Source organism: Stomoxys calcitrans, chromosome 3 (genome assembly GCF_963082655.1).
Source record: "Stomoxys calcitrans chromosome 3, idStoCalc2.1, whole genome shotgun sequence".
Lineage (NCBI taxonomy): Eukaryota > Metazoa > Arthropoda > Insecta > Diptera > Muscidae > Stomoxys > Stomoxys calcitrans.
In genome coordinates this window covers 20898968-20915371 of record NC_081554.1, presented here as the reverse complement: position 1 = coordinate 20915371, position 16404 = coordinate 20898968, and the positions used below count along the sequence as shown (strand labels likewise).

At 38.4% G+C, this 16404-nt stretch overlaps 1 protein-coding gene across 2 annotated transcripts in view; it reads left to right on the top strand.

Moving 5' to 3' along the window:
• The window catches only part of LOC106084001 (putative neural-cadherin 2), a 607508-nt gene that overhangs the window by 403324 nt on the left and 187780 nt on the right, over nt 1-16404 (top strand). The gene's annotated exons all lie outside the window — the stretch shown is intronic.

Sequence of the window (16404 nt, the reverse complement as noted above, 5' to 3'; positions counted from 1 at the left end):
CCATTAAAATAAACCAACATCATTATGCTGTTACACATGTACGCCTCTGTCAGCGTATAATAATCAACATCTTGTTGTTGAGAATTTTGTAATAAAAAACGCTTTGCGAAAATAAACGTTAACACATAAAGTAAGCAAAAGTTATGCGTCAGGCAAACGCCAAAGTAACAGCAACAACCTACAGCAAACAAAAGTTATATATGATGCCAACGTAAGTAGGCCTATAAACAATTTGGAAATTGTTTTCTTTTTATCACCAAATTTAATTTGCCTCTTAAGAGGTGCCTTTGCTTTCTTTAGTAGACAGTTAAAGTTATAATGTTAATTTTTTTCAAAAAGCCATAAAGAGTGATTTCTGCGAAATTTTATAGGTATTTCTTCGATGAACATAAAATTAATATAGAGAAAAGCAGAGAAAACTGGCAAAACTGATGTAGTTGGGAAAAAGTGAGAGCAAAAATTTTAATTTAAGGAAGAAAGATAATAAGGTCATAATTTTAGCTTAACACAAATCAAGCGTAACATTTGGAAATAATAAAATTCCTAAACATAAATGTTATTAAATAAAACTTTAATATAACGCCTGGAAAATGGCGTTTAGCAAGGACACAAGTAAGAGCGTGCTGAGTTCAGCCGGCCGAATCTTATATACCCTCCACCTTGGATAGCATTTGTCGAGTTCTTTGCGCGGTATCTATTTTTCGGAGGGAAAAAAATAATGAATAAGAACTGTTATGCTATTGGACCCTTATCAAGTTATAGTCAAATTCGGACCATAAATGAATGCTGAACATTGTAGAAGTCATTGTGTAATATTTCAGCTCATTCGGTTAAGAATTGCGCCTTGTATGGGCTCCAGAAGCAAAATCGAGAGATCGGTTTATATGGGAGCTGTATCAAGCTGTAGATCGATTTAGACCATAGTGGGCAACTATGTTGGTGGTCAAGGGACAAGCAGTTGTACAAAATTTGTGCCCAATCGGACGAGAATTGCGCCCTCTAGAGGCTCAAGAAGTCAAGACCCAAGATCGGTTTATATGGCAGCTATATCAGTTTATGAACCGATTTAAACCGTACTTAGCATAGTTGTTGAAAGTGATATCAAAACACTTTTTGCGAAATTTCAGTCAAATCGAACGAGAATTGCGCCCTATAGAGGCTCAAGAAGTCAAGACCCAAGATCGGTTTATATGGCAGCTATATCAGGTTATAGACCGATTAGGACCATACTTCCTTTGGTTGTTGAAAGTGATATCAAAACACTATTTGCGAAATTTCAGTCAAATCGGACGAGAATTGCGCCCTCTAGGGGCTCAAGAAGTCAAGATCCAAGAACGGTTTGTATGGCAGCTATATCAAAACATGGACCGATTTGCGCCATACTTAGCACAGTTATTGGAAGTCGTAACAAAACACCTCATGCAAAATTTCAGTCAAATCGGATGAGAATAGCGCCCTCTATTGGCTCTTGAAGTCAAGACCCAAGATCGGTTTATATGACAGCTATACCAGATTATGAACCGATTTGAATCATACTTAGCACATTTATTGGAAGTGATACCAAAACACTACTGGCGAAATTTCAGTCAAATCGGATGAGAATAGCGCCCTCTAGAGGCTCAAGAAGTCAAGACCCAAGATCGGTTTATATGGCAGCTATATCAGGTTATGGACCGATTTTAACCATACTCATCATAGTTGTTGGAAGTGATATCAAAACACTTTGTGCAAAATTTCAGTCAAATCTAACGAGAATTGCGCCCTCTAGAGGCTCAAGAAATCAAGTCCCCAGATCTGTTTATATTGCAGCTATATCAGGTTATAGACCGATTAGGACCATACTTCCCTTAGTTGTTGAAAGTGATATCAAAACACTATTTGCAAAATTTCAGTCAAATCGGAAGAGAATTCCGCCCTATAGAGGCTCGAGAAGTCAAGACCCAAGATCGGTTTGTATTGCAGCTATATCAGGTTATAGACGATTAGGACCATACTTAGCATGGTTGTTGGAAGTGATATCAAAACACTATGTGCGAAATTTCAGTCAAATCGGACGAGAATTTTGGCCTCTAGAGGCTCGAGAAGTCAAGACCCAAGATCGGTTTATATGGCAGCTATATCAGGTTATAGACCGCTTAAGACCATACTTCGCATAGTTGTTGGAAGTGATATCAAACTACCACGTGCAAAATGTCACATTTATTATCAGATTTAGCTGAAATTTGGGACAGTGTGTAGTTTTGGGCCCTTTAAAATCCTTCGTTAATATGGCCCAGATCGGTCTAGATTTGGTTGTAGTTGCCATATAGACCGATCCTCCGATTTAGGGTCTTAGGCCCATAAAAGTCACATTTATTATCAGATTTAGCTGAAATTTGGAACAGTGTGTTGTGTTGGGCCTTTCGACATCTTTCGTTAATTTGGCCTAGATCGGTCCAGATTTGGATATAGCTGCCATATGGACCGATCTATCGATTTAGGGTGTTAGGCCCATAAAAGTCACATTTATTGTCCGATTTTGATGAAATTTGGGAGAGCGAGTTGTGTTAGGCCCTTAGATATCCTTCGTCAATTTTGCTCAGATCGGTCCAGATTTGGATATAGCTGCCATATAGACCGATCCACCGATTCAGTGTCTTAGGTCCATAAAAGTCACATCTATTATCAGATTTTGCTGAAATTTGGGACTATGTGTTGTGTTGGGCCCTTCGACATCTTTCGTTAATTTGTCCCAGATCGGTCCAGATTTGGATATAGCTGCCATATGGACCGATCTATCGATTTAGGGTGTTAGGCCCATAAAAGTCACATTTATTATCCGATTTCGATGAAATTTGGGACAATGAGTTGTGTTGGGACCTTCGACATTCTTCGTCAATAGGGCTCAGATCGGTTCAGATTTGGATGTAGCTGCCATATAGACCGATCCTCCGATTTAGGGTCTTAGGCCCATGAAAGCCACATTTATTATCATATTTATCTGAAATTTGGAACAGTGTATTGTGTTAGGCCCTTTGACATTATTCTTCAATTTGGCCCTGATCAGCCCAGATTTGGTTATAGCTGCCATATAGACCGATTTCATGATTTAAGATTTTGGGCCCATGAAATGGGCATTTATTGACCGATTTTGCGAAAATTTTTGACAGTAAGTTGTGGTAAGATGATGAAGAGCTAGACCCATTGATTAGTACACAGATCGACTCAGAATCACTTTCTGATTCCATTTAGCCATGTCAGTCTGTGAGTCCATGTATTCTTGTAATCAAATTGCAGGTCGTACTTGTTGTCCAATCATCACGAAATTTTTCACACGTCACTTTTTTGGCCTAAGGACAAACGCTATAGATTTTGAAAAAATTTTGTTCCGATTTAGATATAGCTCCCATATATATCTTTCATCCGATATGGCTTTTTAAGGCTGTAGAAGCCACAATTTTCGTCTAATCTTCACAAAATTTGGCATTGGGTATTTTATTTAAGGTCAAGATATTTGTGCAAAATTTCTTAAAAATCGGTTCAGATTTAGATGTAGCTCCCATACATATCGTTCAACCGTTATGAGCTTTTATGGCTGTAGAAGCCACAGTTTTAGTCCGATATTTACAAAATTTAGCATGGGGTGTTTCATAAAAATCTGTTCAGATTTAGATATAGCTCCCATATATATCTTTCATCCGATTTGAACTATTGGGTTGCCCAAAAAGTAATTGCGGATTTTTTAAAAGAAAGTAAATGCATTTTTAATAAAACTTAGAATGAATTTTAATCAAATATACTTTTTTACACTTTATTTCTAAAGCAAGCTAAAAGTAACAGCTGATAACTGACAGAAAGAATGCAATTACAGAGTCACAAGCTGTGAAAAAATTTGTCAACTCCGACTATATGAAAAATCCGCAATTACTTTTTGGGCAACCCAATAATAAAGCTGTAGAAGCCACAATTTTGTTTCGATCTTTACCATATTTGGTATGGAGTCGTTTTGGTGAAGTCTCAATGTATGCGCAAAATTTCATAAAAATCGGTTCAGATTTAGATATAGCTCCCATATATATCTTTCATCCGACTTGGCTTTTTAAGGCTGTAGAAGCGATAGGTCCGATCGCCCGACTTTTGCCTTTCCTTACTGGTTTATAATCCGATTCCGCTGAAATTTGACACAGTGATTTATGCTAGGCTTTTCGACGTCCGTATCGCATTTGGTTCAGATCGGTCTATATATGGATATGGCTACCAAGAAACCAAAATTTTTTTCTACAAAATTGAACAATGACTTGTACTTATTAGACCACTCAATGTCCGTGTCGAATTTGGTCCAATCGGACCATAATTCGATATAGCTGCTATGGTGGCATAAATTATGCATTTTGCACCTGATTATGACGAAAGGTGGTTTACATATAAACCCGAGGTGGTGGGTACTCAAAGTTCAGCCCAGCCGAACTTAACGCATTTTTACTTGTTTTCTTGTGTTTTTTTTATTCATACAAATCTTAAACTGTTTACACAAAAGTATTTTTTTAAAAAATTTTTCATTATTTTATTTTATTTACAATTCAGCTCTATTATAGGTTAAAGTGTACTTTCGTTGATTGCTCTTCAGAACTGTCAAAGGTACTTCCGACCACATGAAGCAACAGCGTATTACTTTGCCCGACATTTACTACGTGCTTAAGTGCACAATGTCAAAGCTTTTGTCGATTTAATTAATATTTTTTTTTACAATATTTGCTTTTAATCTTTTGTATTCTGGTGAAAAAAAAAAGAGGAAAAAAAAAACATTTCATTATTATGCTCGCCATTGTCATCGGGCTATTGAATATAACGTGCCCATGGTATTGAATTTCCTGGGGCTATGAGAAATACAAAACGCTCTGGCCATTGTCAGCAGCAATCAGCGCAATCATTGAAGGGGCGAGCGAGTAGGCAGATATTTTTGGTTTTTGTTTGTTATCGGCCCATGGGATAGAAATGAAAAAAAAACGAATTCAATAATGTCCAACCAACACGTGTCCAACATGCTCAAACCATGACAGCACTCGGGGTCAATTTTCACTGGCGCATGAATTAAGAGCTAATTAAGTAAATGTGTAGGCATAAAGGCCAAAAGTATAAATGACATTTTTTCCCTAAAAAATATATGATATTAGCATGGCACAAACTCTTAGATCCCATAAAACATTTGGACCACATAATGGTCTATTAGATTATTACTTTTAATTAGGGTACAGCATGCCTTGTTGTTTTTTTTTTTGCTAACAAAATTGAATTTAATGACATTTTTGGGATAAATATTTTGCAAAAATTCCTTTTAGCCCTAAAACATACCCTCCAGAAGGCATTTCCAATGAAAATTTAACACCAAAAACCGGGCCAACCATAAAATACCCAACCCACTCTTAGAGCTCAGGAGGTCAATGCCATGCAATACAAAAAGCACTTAGAGGGGATGGCTACATTCTTGCTTTGGTTATGCGTTACACCGCAGGGCACATCTGGAAAGCAGATCATAAAAATGTGAAACGTAGGTTGTGGTATTTTGGGAGCGTGGAGGAGTAGGGTATTGTTACATGCATACTTGGCTATTGGATATGGAAAAGTTCTATGTCTTCATTTGGCAATAATTTGAAATTCTTTAGTTCGGGTTAGTTGAATAAATTTTCCAAGGACCAGGCATTGTATTTCAAATTTACATTCAACAAATGTTTCAATATGAAGACTATTTTAATTAATGTAATGAAAGACATAATTAAAACAGGTCATAAGCAATAGGAAATGAGATATGTTTCCCACTCTCCAAAATGATTAAAAATTCCTATAAAATGGGTTTTTAGCAGAGTCATATATTGTGAAATATTATCAAAGTGGGTGGGAAAAACATTAGCCGGAAGTCGATTCCCCATACGAATGGTTTGGGCGAAATAAGAATTCTCTCTCTGGAATGCATTGTGCGGTCCGCTGGCCAATCATTTACAAACGAGTGTGAGTTCCTGGAATGCCTAGTATACCTGAAATATTAAGTTGCCCAAAAAGTAATTGCGGATTTTTCATATAGTCGCCGTTGACAAATTTTTTCACACCTTGTGACTCTGTAATTGCATTCTTTCTTCTGTCAGTTATCAGCTGTTACTTTTAGCTTGCTTTAGAAAAAAAGTGTAAAAAAAGTATATTTGATTAAAGTTAATTCTAAGTTTTATTAAAAATGCATTTACTTTCTCTTAAAAAATCCGCAATTACTTTTTGGGCAACCAATACATCCTTACATCAGGAACAAGAAGACGAATATCAGACGAATACACATCATGAAAGTACCGATAGAACAGCGCCAAACAACACACATTGTGATGATGATGATGAAGGCAGGCAATAGAGTTCGATACCTCACTGTTCCCAATCAACGCCATCGCTCTCCTCGGTTCAGTAGCTCTAGGGATGATTTTGAAGTTCCAACCAATACATGTGAGTTGTACTCCATTTTCGGCCTTTTGAAAGTGGTGTAGATGTTAAGAAGATCAAACGGAATGAAGTAATTCTTACAACGTTTAAGGAAGCCTAAACACTTAAATGCTTCTTTCGACACATCAAATACATGTTTAGCCACAAGGACATCACTTTGAATTTTCATGCCCAGAACATCAAGAAATTTTGATTGCTCAATAAAGATGATCGTAATGGATCAGCGAATCGTTTGTGTGACAACAAGCAGCTCTAAGACTTCCGTGCACGAAAATCCACTCCATTCCTTAGACTCCACTCAGAAATGGCCAGCAAATCCTGGCAGAGTGTATCGTCCTTAACCCTCCTCTTGTCCTCAATCTCTCGAAGACTCGACCTATGGTCGAATGAGTAGGAATGACAGAGATTACTGTCATCCGCAAATGAATAGATTGGATTCGATGTCTGACACAACAGATCGTGGAAGCAAATAAGAAATAGAGAAGGAGAAAGGACAGAGCAATGGGGTACACCTGCGGTCAATTTATGCTCATTGGATGAGAACCCATCTATAACGACTCGAAGAGTGCGATCTCTGAGAAAGTTCGAATTAAATCGAACGAACCGACGCCAAATGCGACAAGTCTTGGAGATATCCTGAGCCACAACCTTACTCTAACCAAACTGGTGAATTAAGCGACTCCAACGTTCCAACAGAAGTGCCATGAGGTCGCCCGTAGAGCGACTAGCCTTGGAGATATCCTGAGCCACAACCTTACTCTCACCAAACTGGTGGATTGAGCGACTCCAATGTTCCAACAGAAGTGCCACGAGGTCGCCCGTAGAGCAACAAGCCTTGGAGATATCCTGAGCCACAACCTTACTCTCACCAAACTGGTGGATTGAGCGACACCAACGTTCCAACAGAAGTGCCATGAGGTCGCCCGTAGAGCGATTTCTGCGGAATCCATGCTCTCCATGACCTTGGAGAGAGCGGATCATATCGCAATTGGCCGATAATTCGCAGGGTTGTTTGCCTCGCCCTTCTTGGGTATTGGTTGAATGTTCGCAACCTTCCGACGAGACGGGAAAATTCCCGCACTGTTGGCAAGGTTGAAAAGGTTGCTAAATGCATGAGCGAGCGTCGAAGAATACTTGCGTAAGACAAGTGTTGTTATGCCATCCGGGCCCGGGGATTTATTAACGTCTAGATTCTCAAGAACCCTTTTGACTCCACGAGTTTGAAAAAATATTTGGGTCATGACGCCAGATACATTTTTGATTGAGGGGAGTGGTTGATTGCTATCCGGCAGGGAAGAAGCAACAGGTTAGGCTTATCAACCGGGTCTGTGAACGTTTGATCATGCTTAACAAAACTTGGAATAGATGAAGAACTACCCTTTACTCTTTTCACGAACGACCAAAAGCTCTTACTTCCTGGTGTAGACGCAAGAACCTAAGTACGCAGACGCTGTTCCTAAAGAAATTTTTCGCTCCTAAGCACATCGGCACACGAAGATCTTGTCTGCTTGCGCAGCAGTTCAATATTGGCATTTTTATCCAAGCGCCAGTTCCTGAATGTCACCTCTTTCGATCTGATAATATCTCTGCATATCTGGTTAAACCAACTTTTGACGTATGATTTAGCCCCGTTATAGTCTAAACTGGAGGCCACCGTAGCGCAGAGGTTGGCATGTCCGCCTTTGACGCTAAACGCCTGGGTTCGAATCCTGGCGAGACCATCAGTAAAAATTTTCAACGGTGGGTACGGTGGCAACGTTTGTGAGGTACTATGCCATGTAAAACTTCTCTCCAAAGAGGTGTCGCACTGCGGCATGCCGTTCGAACTCGGCTATAAAAAGGAGGCCCCTTATCATTGAACTTAAATTTGAATCGGACTGCACTCATTAATATGTGAGAAGTTTGCCACTGTTCCTTAGAGGAATATTCATGGGCAAAATTTGCATTTGCATAGTCTAAACTGGAATAAATTCATTCTGGTATTCATTCCGTTTAAAATTATCTTCTCAATCATTTCAGCAGTAGCATTTATATCGTCATCTGGAAAACTTAGTTTCCAGTTAAAATGCTGAAAGAACCCATTGAGGTCAGCCCAACGTGTTTTTTCGTATACAAATATTGTGAGGAAGCAGTACGAAGAGCAAAATACGAAAAAGATGTTGAAACAATGCAGTGATCGAAGTTACCAAGAGGTGCAAGAGTATCAACTTCATACTCATTAGGGTATGAAGTTAAAAAAGGTCAGGAGTATTATTTTGATGCCCTTGGACGCATGCGATATGTGTTGGTTCATTCACTAGTTGCGCCAAACCATTGAGCGCAGCGAAAAGCTCAATGTATTGGCCCTCAGGAGTCGTATGACTCGAATGGGAAAGCCAGGAGGATAGACTGACAGACGGAAGGACATAGCTAAGTCGAATCTGAGAGTGATTCCGAAATGATCGGTAATGGATAAATACTTATCAATGGATAAGTACTACCCAGAAGGAAGACAGGTCTGCACTACGTTATAATACCCTGTACCACAGTAGTGGTGTAGGGTGTAAAAAATCCTAAAATATTTTATTTTTTAAAATTTTTATAGAAATCTGAAGCAGGCACCATATTTAACTCAGCATTTTCTACTCAAATGATTACTTCATGAAATTGTTTTTTTTTTTACCAACCTCCACATTTTTTCATTTTGAGCTTTCAAAATAAAAAAAAAAAAAATATCTAGTGTTTCCAAAGATTCCATTTCTATGAACTCAGTTTCCACTAAACAATTTGTATAAATCCCACTTGCAAATTTTTCCCATTCATTCTTAACAAAAACCCTTTTCAATTGCAACTTTAAAATAAAAATTTCCCAAAAAAAAGCAGAGAAATTGGCTGCCATTAAAGCTAAGGCCGACCTAAAAAAAGGCTATTTGCTCTGAATGCTGCCACATACTAATACAAAAACAAATATGATTTTATTTTTCATGTGTTATTTTTATAAAACATAAATAATGATTTTCCATACCAGCACCATAAATTTGTATATACAACGACTACAGACATATATGATTGCTATACGAAATGTTCAGAAACCAAAAAAAAGAAACTAAAGCACCACCACCACTACCACTAGAACATATAAAAGAATTCAACCAAACAAATCAGAATGCATGAAAAACGGGTCAATTTTAAGAGGAAATTTCATACACCAACAACACTCAATGATGTTGGTGATTTTACGGATTGACTAAAAGCAAAGAATGTACGAACGAACGAACGAACAAATTTAAAGTGTACCCCATTGAGAAATTATCTTTGGCCACCCTGACGTATGAGTGTTATTTAGATAAACGCTTTCAAATATAAATCACACGCACCATAGCACCTGGCCTTGTATTGTATTTGTATTCACGCAATATGCAGGAGATTTTCTTTTGTTTCTTCATTTGTTTGAATTTTTGAAAGAGTGAAATATGCTACCAATAAAAATGACATGGTTTTGCTATTTATTTATAACAAGGTTGGTCAACGCCTGGTATAGAATATGATATAGCAAGAAACCATTTCATAAAATGAGGCTCTTGTTCAGAATTTCCTATGCCCAAAGAGCTTTGGTTGCTTTAATAATTAAGAATTTCGGTAATCTCTAACCCCTAGCATCTCACAATATTGAATAATTCCTTCTATCACAGGCAATTTGCTTTAATAAAATGTGGCCGATGGCAAGAGGGGAGAATTTATTATGACAGTGCCTCAAGATTCGCCTAAACAAAGAAAATTAATTTTCAAAAAGAAAAAAAAAAAAAACACGATGGGTGGTCAGCATTTCGAAACAAGTTGTTAAGGCCGGGCCGAACTTTGGATACCCACCCCCTCGGGTATATATGAAAAACAACTTTCGTCAAAATCCGGTGAAAAATGCATACATTATGCCCCATAGCAGCTATATCGAAATATGTTTCGATTTGGACCAAATACTAATAAGTACAAGTCTGGAGGCCACCGTAGCGCAGAGGTTAGCACGTCCGCCTATGACGCTGTACGCCTGGGTTCGAGTCCTGGCGAGACCATTAGAAAAAATATTCAGCAGTGGTTTTCCCCTCCTAATGCTGGCAACATTTAGGAGGTACTATGCCATGTAAAACTTCTCTCCAAAGAGGTGTCGCACTGCGTCACGCCGTTCGGACTCGGCTATAAAAAAGGAGACCCCTTATCATTTAGCTTAAAACTTGAATCGGACTGCACTCATTGATATGGGAGAATTTTTCCCCTGTTCCATTGTTCAATTGTGTATAGCTAAAAATAGTCCGATCTGAACCATATACAACACGGATGTCGAAAAGCCTAACATAAGTGACAGTGTCAAATTTCAGTGAAATCGGTTTATAAATGCGCCCTTTTTGGGGCCAAAACCTTAAATCCAGAGATCGGTCTATATGGCAGCTATATCCAAATCTGAACCGATCCGGGACAAACTGAAGAAGGACGTTGAAGAGCCTAACACAATCCATTGTCCCAAATTTCGACAACATCGGAAAATAAATGCGCCTTTTATGGACCCAAAACCTTAAATCGAGGGATCGGTCTATATGGCAGCAATATCCAAATCTGATCCGATCTGGGCTAAATTAAAGAAAGATGTCAAAGGGCATAAGAGAACTCTCTGTTTAAAATTTCAGCAAAATCGGATAATAAATGCGCCTGTTATGGGCCCAAAACCTTAAATCGAGGGATCGGTCTATATGGCAGCTATATTCAAATCTGATCCGATCAGGGCAAAATTGACGAAGGATGTCGAAGGGCCAAACACAACTCACTGTCCCAAATTGTAGCACAATCGGATAATAAATGTGGCTTTTATACCCATAAGACCCTAAATCGGAGAATCGGTATATATGGCAGCTATATCCAAATCGGGACCGATCTGAGCTAAATTAGGAAGTATGTCAAAGGGCCTAACATAACTCACTGTTTAAAATTTCGACGAAATCGGACAATAAATGAGCCTTTTATGGGCCCAAAACCTTAAATCGAGGGATCGGTCTATATGGCAGCAATATCCAAATTTGGACCGTTATGGGCTAAATTGACGAAGAATGTCGAAGGGCCTAACACAACTCACTGTCCCAAATTTCAGCGAAATCGGATAATAAATGTGGCTTTAAATGGCCAAAGACAATAAATCGGAGGATCGGTCTATATGGCAGCTATAACCAAATCTGAACCGATCCGGGCCAAATTGCTGAAGGATGTCGAAGGGCCTTACACAACTCATTGTCCCAAATTTCGGCTAAATCGGACAATGAATGCGCCTTTTATGGGCTTAAAACCTTAAATCGAGGGATCGGTCTATATGGCAGCAATATTCAAATCTGATCCGATCTGGGCCAAATTGAAGAAGGATATCAAAGGGCCTAAGACAACTCACTGTCCCGAATTTCAGCAAAATCGGATAATAAATGGGGCTTTTATGGGTCTAAGACCCTATATCGGAGGATCGGCCTATATGGCAGATATATCCACATCTGGACCGATCTGGGCTAAATTAACGAAAGATGTCAAAGGACCTAAGACAACTGTCCGAAATTTCAGCAAAATCGGAAAATAAATGTGGCTTTTTTCTTAGGTCAATAAAACCCTAAAACGGCTGATCGGTCTATATGGGGGCTATATGAAGATATAGTCCTATGTAGCCCATCTTCGAACTTAACCTGCTTATGGACAAAACTAGAATCTATGCAAAATTTCAGATCAATATCTCTATTTTTAAAGACTGTAACGTGATTTTAACAGTCAGTCGTATAGACAGGCAGACGGACAGGCGGACAGACGGACGGACATGTCTAGATCGTCTTAGATTTTTACGCTGATCAAGAATATATATACTTTATAGGGTCGGAAATGGATATTTCGGTGTGTTGCAAACTGAAAGACAGAATGAATAAACCCGAATCCTTTGGTGGTGGGTATAAAATTTTCTTAAGATTTGGAAGATGTTCCAAGGAAAATCCATCATAATAAAATTTTTAACGAATATTTTAATTTTTGAATTTAATTGAATTTAAACTTTAGCAAACATTTGCATGCAAATTTGCTCAAATTCATTTTATTGTCAATAAAATTGTTTTTCATAATTTTTTATCAAGAATTTTTATATTTTAAAATTTTTTTAGAAATTTGTCCTATTTTCAACGATATTAAATCAAAAATATCACAAATTTCCTGAAAATAACAACTTTTTTTTTTAATTCACAATCGAAAACCTTTTTCCTGGCAGCTTTTATTTTCCAATTAACTCTCAAAAAAATGTTTGTGCCCTCCCATACACAGACTTTCTAGTAAAAAATTTTCAAACTACTCACATTTTTCCACAATATTTCATACATTTTAAAGTAAGCCCCATATTACATGGAAAGCAGACCTTCTTACCAACCAATTCCACAATGACCTTCACATTTCATCGTTTCTCTTCCTCCTCACTTTGTCAATACCTTCTTTCTCCCTTATCAACACTTCACTTCATGTATTGACTTACTTCATAATTTTGCTTTTCCTGCGATGATACAACCACCAACACAAACTCATGTCAGTATGAGTTTGTGTTGGTGGTAAAGTTTACACTTTAATGCATTTTTGTGTTGTGGTTTGCCATAAAAATCGTTTGCCATATGTGTGTTATAAGCAAACCTTTATAGAGTGTTATCGTATGCTCTCAAGGTCTCAGAGAGGATTCTACTTAAAATATATGTTTAGACACCCCCTACTCAGCCAATCCCCCCAACCTTTATTGGACTACAGCATATAAACCCTAATACAATGAATGTGAAACACATGAAAGCAAATGACATGAACTTCAACAAATGAAGGAATCAAATTGTCCTTTAATATTTGGATTCGACCATGAGGGGCAAAGGGGTTGGGTGTTGCAATGGCTATTTTTGATATCCCTTCTATATTTTGGTTTTTAGTTTTTTATATGTGTATGTGTGTGTGAAATTTATGGTTGAGATTTATATCATAAAATTGCAAATTTATTTGCACTGATATTTTGTAAAGAAGATAAGAAAGCTTTGCAATACACTCGAAGAATGGAATGGTTGAAATGAGTTTTGGAAACAAAATGTTTTTTATAGGCGTTCGCCTTAAAGCCGCTATTACACGGCATGCAACTTGTGGGTTGTATAGGCTCCCCGATATCCGAAACGAATATGGTATCCATCGGAACATATTTAGATGTAGCTACCGCATAGACCGAACTACTTTTACGATCTTAAGCTCATATAAGCCCCAATTATTACCCGATCTCTCTGCATACTCACAACGAACGAGCTCCTTATTTGGATATAGCTGACAGCTAAATTCTAAAATGCTTACTTAATTCAAAGTAGCATATGTTTGCCAGAATTATTCTTCGCTTTATTACAAAAGTGGTGTCATTTTTTTTCGGTTGCGGAGGTACCGATAAAGGAAGATAAAGTTGCAGACTATCTTAAAGTTGTGAATTCCAACTTTCTCCATTTTCTTTGTCTGCTCTGATGTACAAAGCGTTTGGGAGTTCATACCATCCATTTTTACTTAACTCCAAAGAACTCCGCAGTTACTACTTCCAGTGACCGACCCATAGTATCGATGTCGTAACAATGGAATAGAGCTGAAAAAATCTATTAAAAGTCGAATGACCCCGAAACAAGACAGGATTTTGTAGACCTCAAGTGGATTTTATTAGGATTTTTGAATACTTTCGGGCACAAGCGAAGAATTGGCAACCCCAACAAGTTTTTGAAATACCAATATGACCAAATTTAGGGGCCTGACAAAAGGTGGCCGGACAACCTAGAGCCTTGCACACGATCTCGCTAACACTTCATCTCTAACCATTCCAAATCTCAAAGAGATAGCTTTACACGTTCTTTACTTTTTTTCGAGTAGCATGTGTTTGCTTGTGAGTACTGCGCCATATCTTTTCACTATAGTGTGGGGAGGGGGGGGGGGGGAGAGACTTATTTCTCTATAATTGTCTTATTTGTTGTGCACATGATGAGGTTCAAATTATCGGGTATGCGTTCCACTATCGGGCCGTCTGTCCGTCCGTATGTCTGCTGAAATCACGCTACAGTCTTTAAAAATAGAGATATTGAGCTGAAACTTTGGACAGATTCTTTTTTAGTCCATAGACAGGCTTAGTTTGAAAATGGGCTATATCGTACTATATCTGGATATAGACCCATCTGCCGATTTAAGGTCTTAGGCCCTATTAAAGTCAAATTTATTGTGCGATTTCGATGAAATTTGCAATAGTTATGTTAGGCCTCTCGATATCCTTGTTCAATACGGCCCAGATTTAGTTAAAATTGACGTATAGAATAATCTCTCGATTAAGGGACTTGGGCCCATGATGGGCGTATTTATTGTTCGATTTCGAATAAATTTGGTATTGCAAGTTGTGTAAGGCTACTCGACATCCCTGTTTTTACGGCCCAGATCGGTCCGAATTATATCTAAATCGGGCCCGATTTGGGCCGTATTAAACAGGGATGTTGAGGAGCCTTACCGATCTCTCGATTTAAGGTCATGGGCCCATAATAGGAGCATTACTTGTCCGACTTCGAAGAAATTTGTTATAGCGAGTTGTATAAGGCTCCTCGACATTCCTGATCAATACGACACATACGACAATCTCTCCGACACATTAAATACCAAATTAGGTTTCAGAAAATGAGACAGCCTATCGTTTGATCTGTTTAATATCCTGCTGAAGATTATACGAGATGCAGATGAGAATAGATTTGGTACACTATAGATATGGAACACATGCCGACCACATCGATATCACAGTCGGTCACCGGAAGTAGTTACTGCAGTTACTTGGAGAGCATCGATAGAGAGTCAGTGAAAATGGGTCTAGCAGTGAAATGGATGGTTTCAACTCCAAAAACGCCTTGTACAAACGATCAGATAAAGAAAATGGAGAAAATTGGAAACCGCAACTTTGCAAGAGCGATACAAATTCTACTTTGGATTAAGTAAGCAGTTTAGATGCAAGGCCACCTCCCGACAGACGAAGATAATACTATACAAGACACCGATACTACCCGTGCTGCTATATGGTTCTGACGCATGGGTACTTGTGAAATCAGACGAGGCAGTGATTGGAGTGTTTGAGAGAAAGATTCTTCGTAAAATATATGGACCATGAGCTGTATGACGTATGAACCATGAGCTGTATGACGGCGTTGGCTAGGTCATGTTGTCATAATGGATGAGGAAGCTCCAGCGCAGAAGTCTTTTGAAGGCAAACATGAAGGTACACGCAAACCGGGACAACCAAAAGGCCGATGGTGGGAGACACTTCGAAACTTGGTATCAGAGATTATAACTTCTCTGACACCAAGTTCGGCTAGTAGAACAAATTTTCTGCCATAGCCAATTAAAGAAAGAAAGAAGAGTTGGGCTAGGCTCCTTGACATCCCTGTTCAATATGGCCCAGATCGGTATAGATTAGGATGTAGCAGCCATATACACAGAGAACTTGCGATTTAGGGTTTTAGGTGAATTTTTTAAGAGATTTCGCTGAAATTTGTTCAGCCTTTGACATACGTACCGAGTGTGGTGAAAATCGAGCTATATTTGGGTAAAGCTGCCATCATTCCAGTGGCTAGGGGTCCTGGGGGGGCTTAGTCACCCCCATAGAATCTGTGTAAAATTTGACACAGTATGCTGTGTTAGGCTTTTCGATATTCGTGTTCAATATGGTTTAGATCGGTCTATATTTAGCTGTCATATACATATACGGATCTCTCGATTTAAGTTTTTAGGCTCATAAAAGGTGAATTTTTACACCCTACACCACTACTGTGGTACAGGGTAATAAAACTTAGTGAAATAGTTTGTAACACCCACACAGGAAGAGAGATAGACCCATTGATAAGTATACCGATCGACTTAGAATCACTTTCTGATTCGATT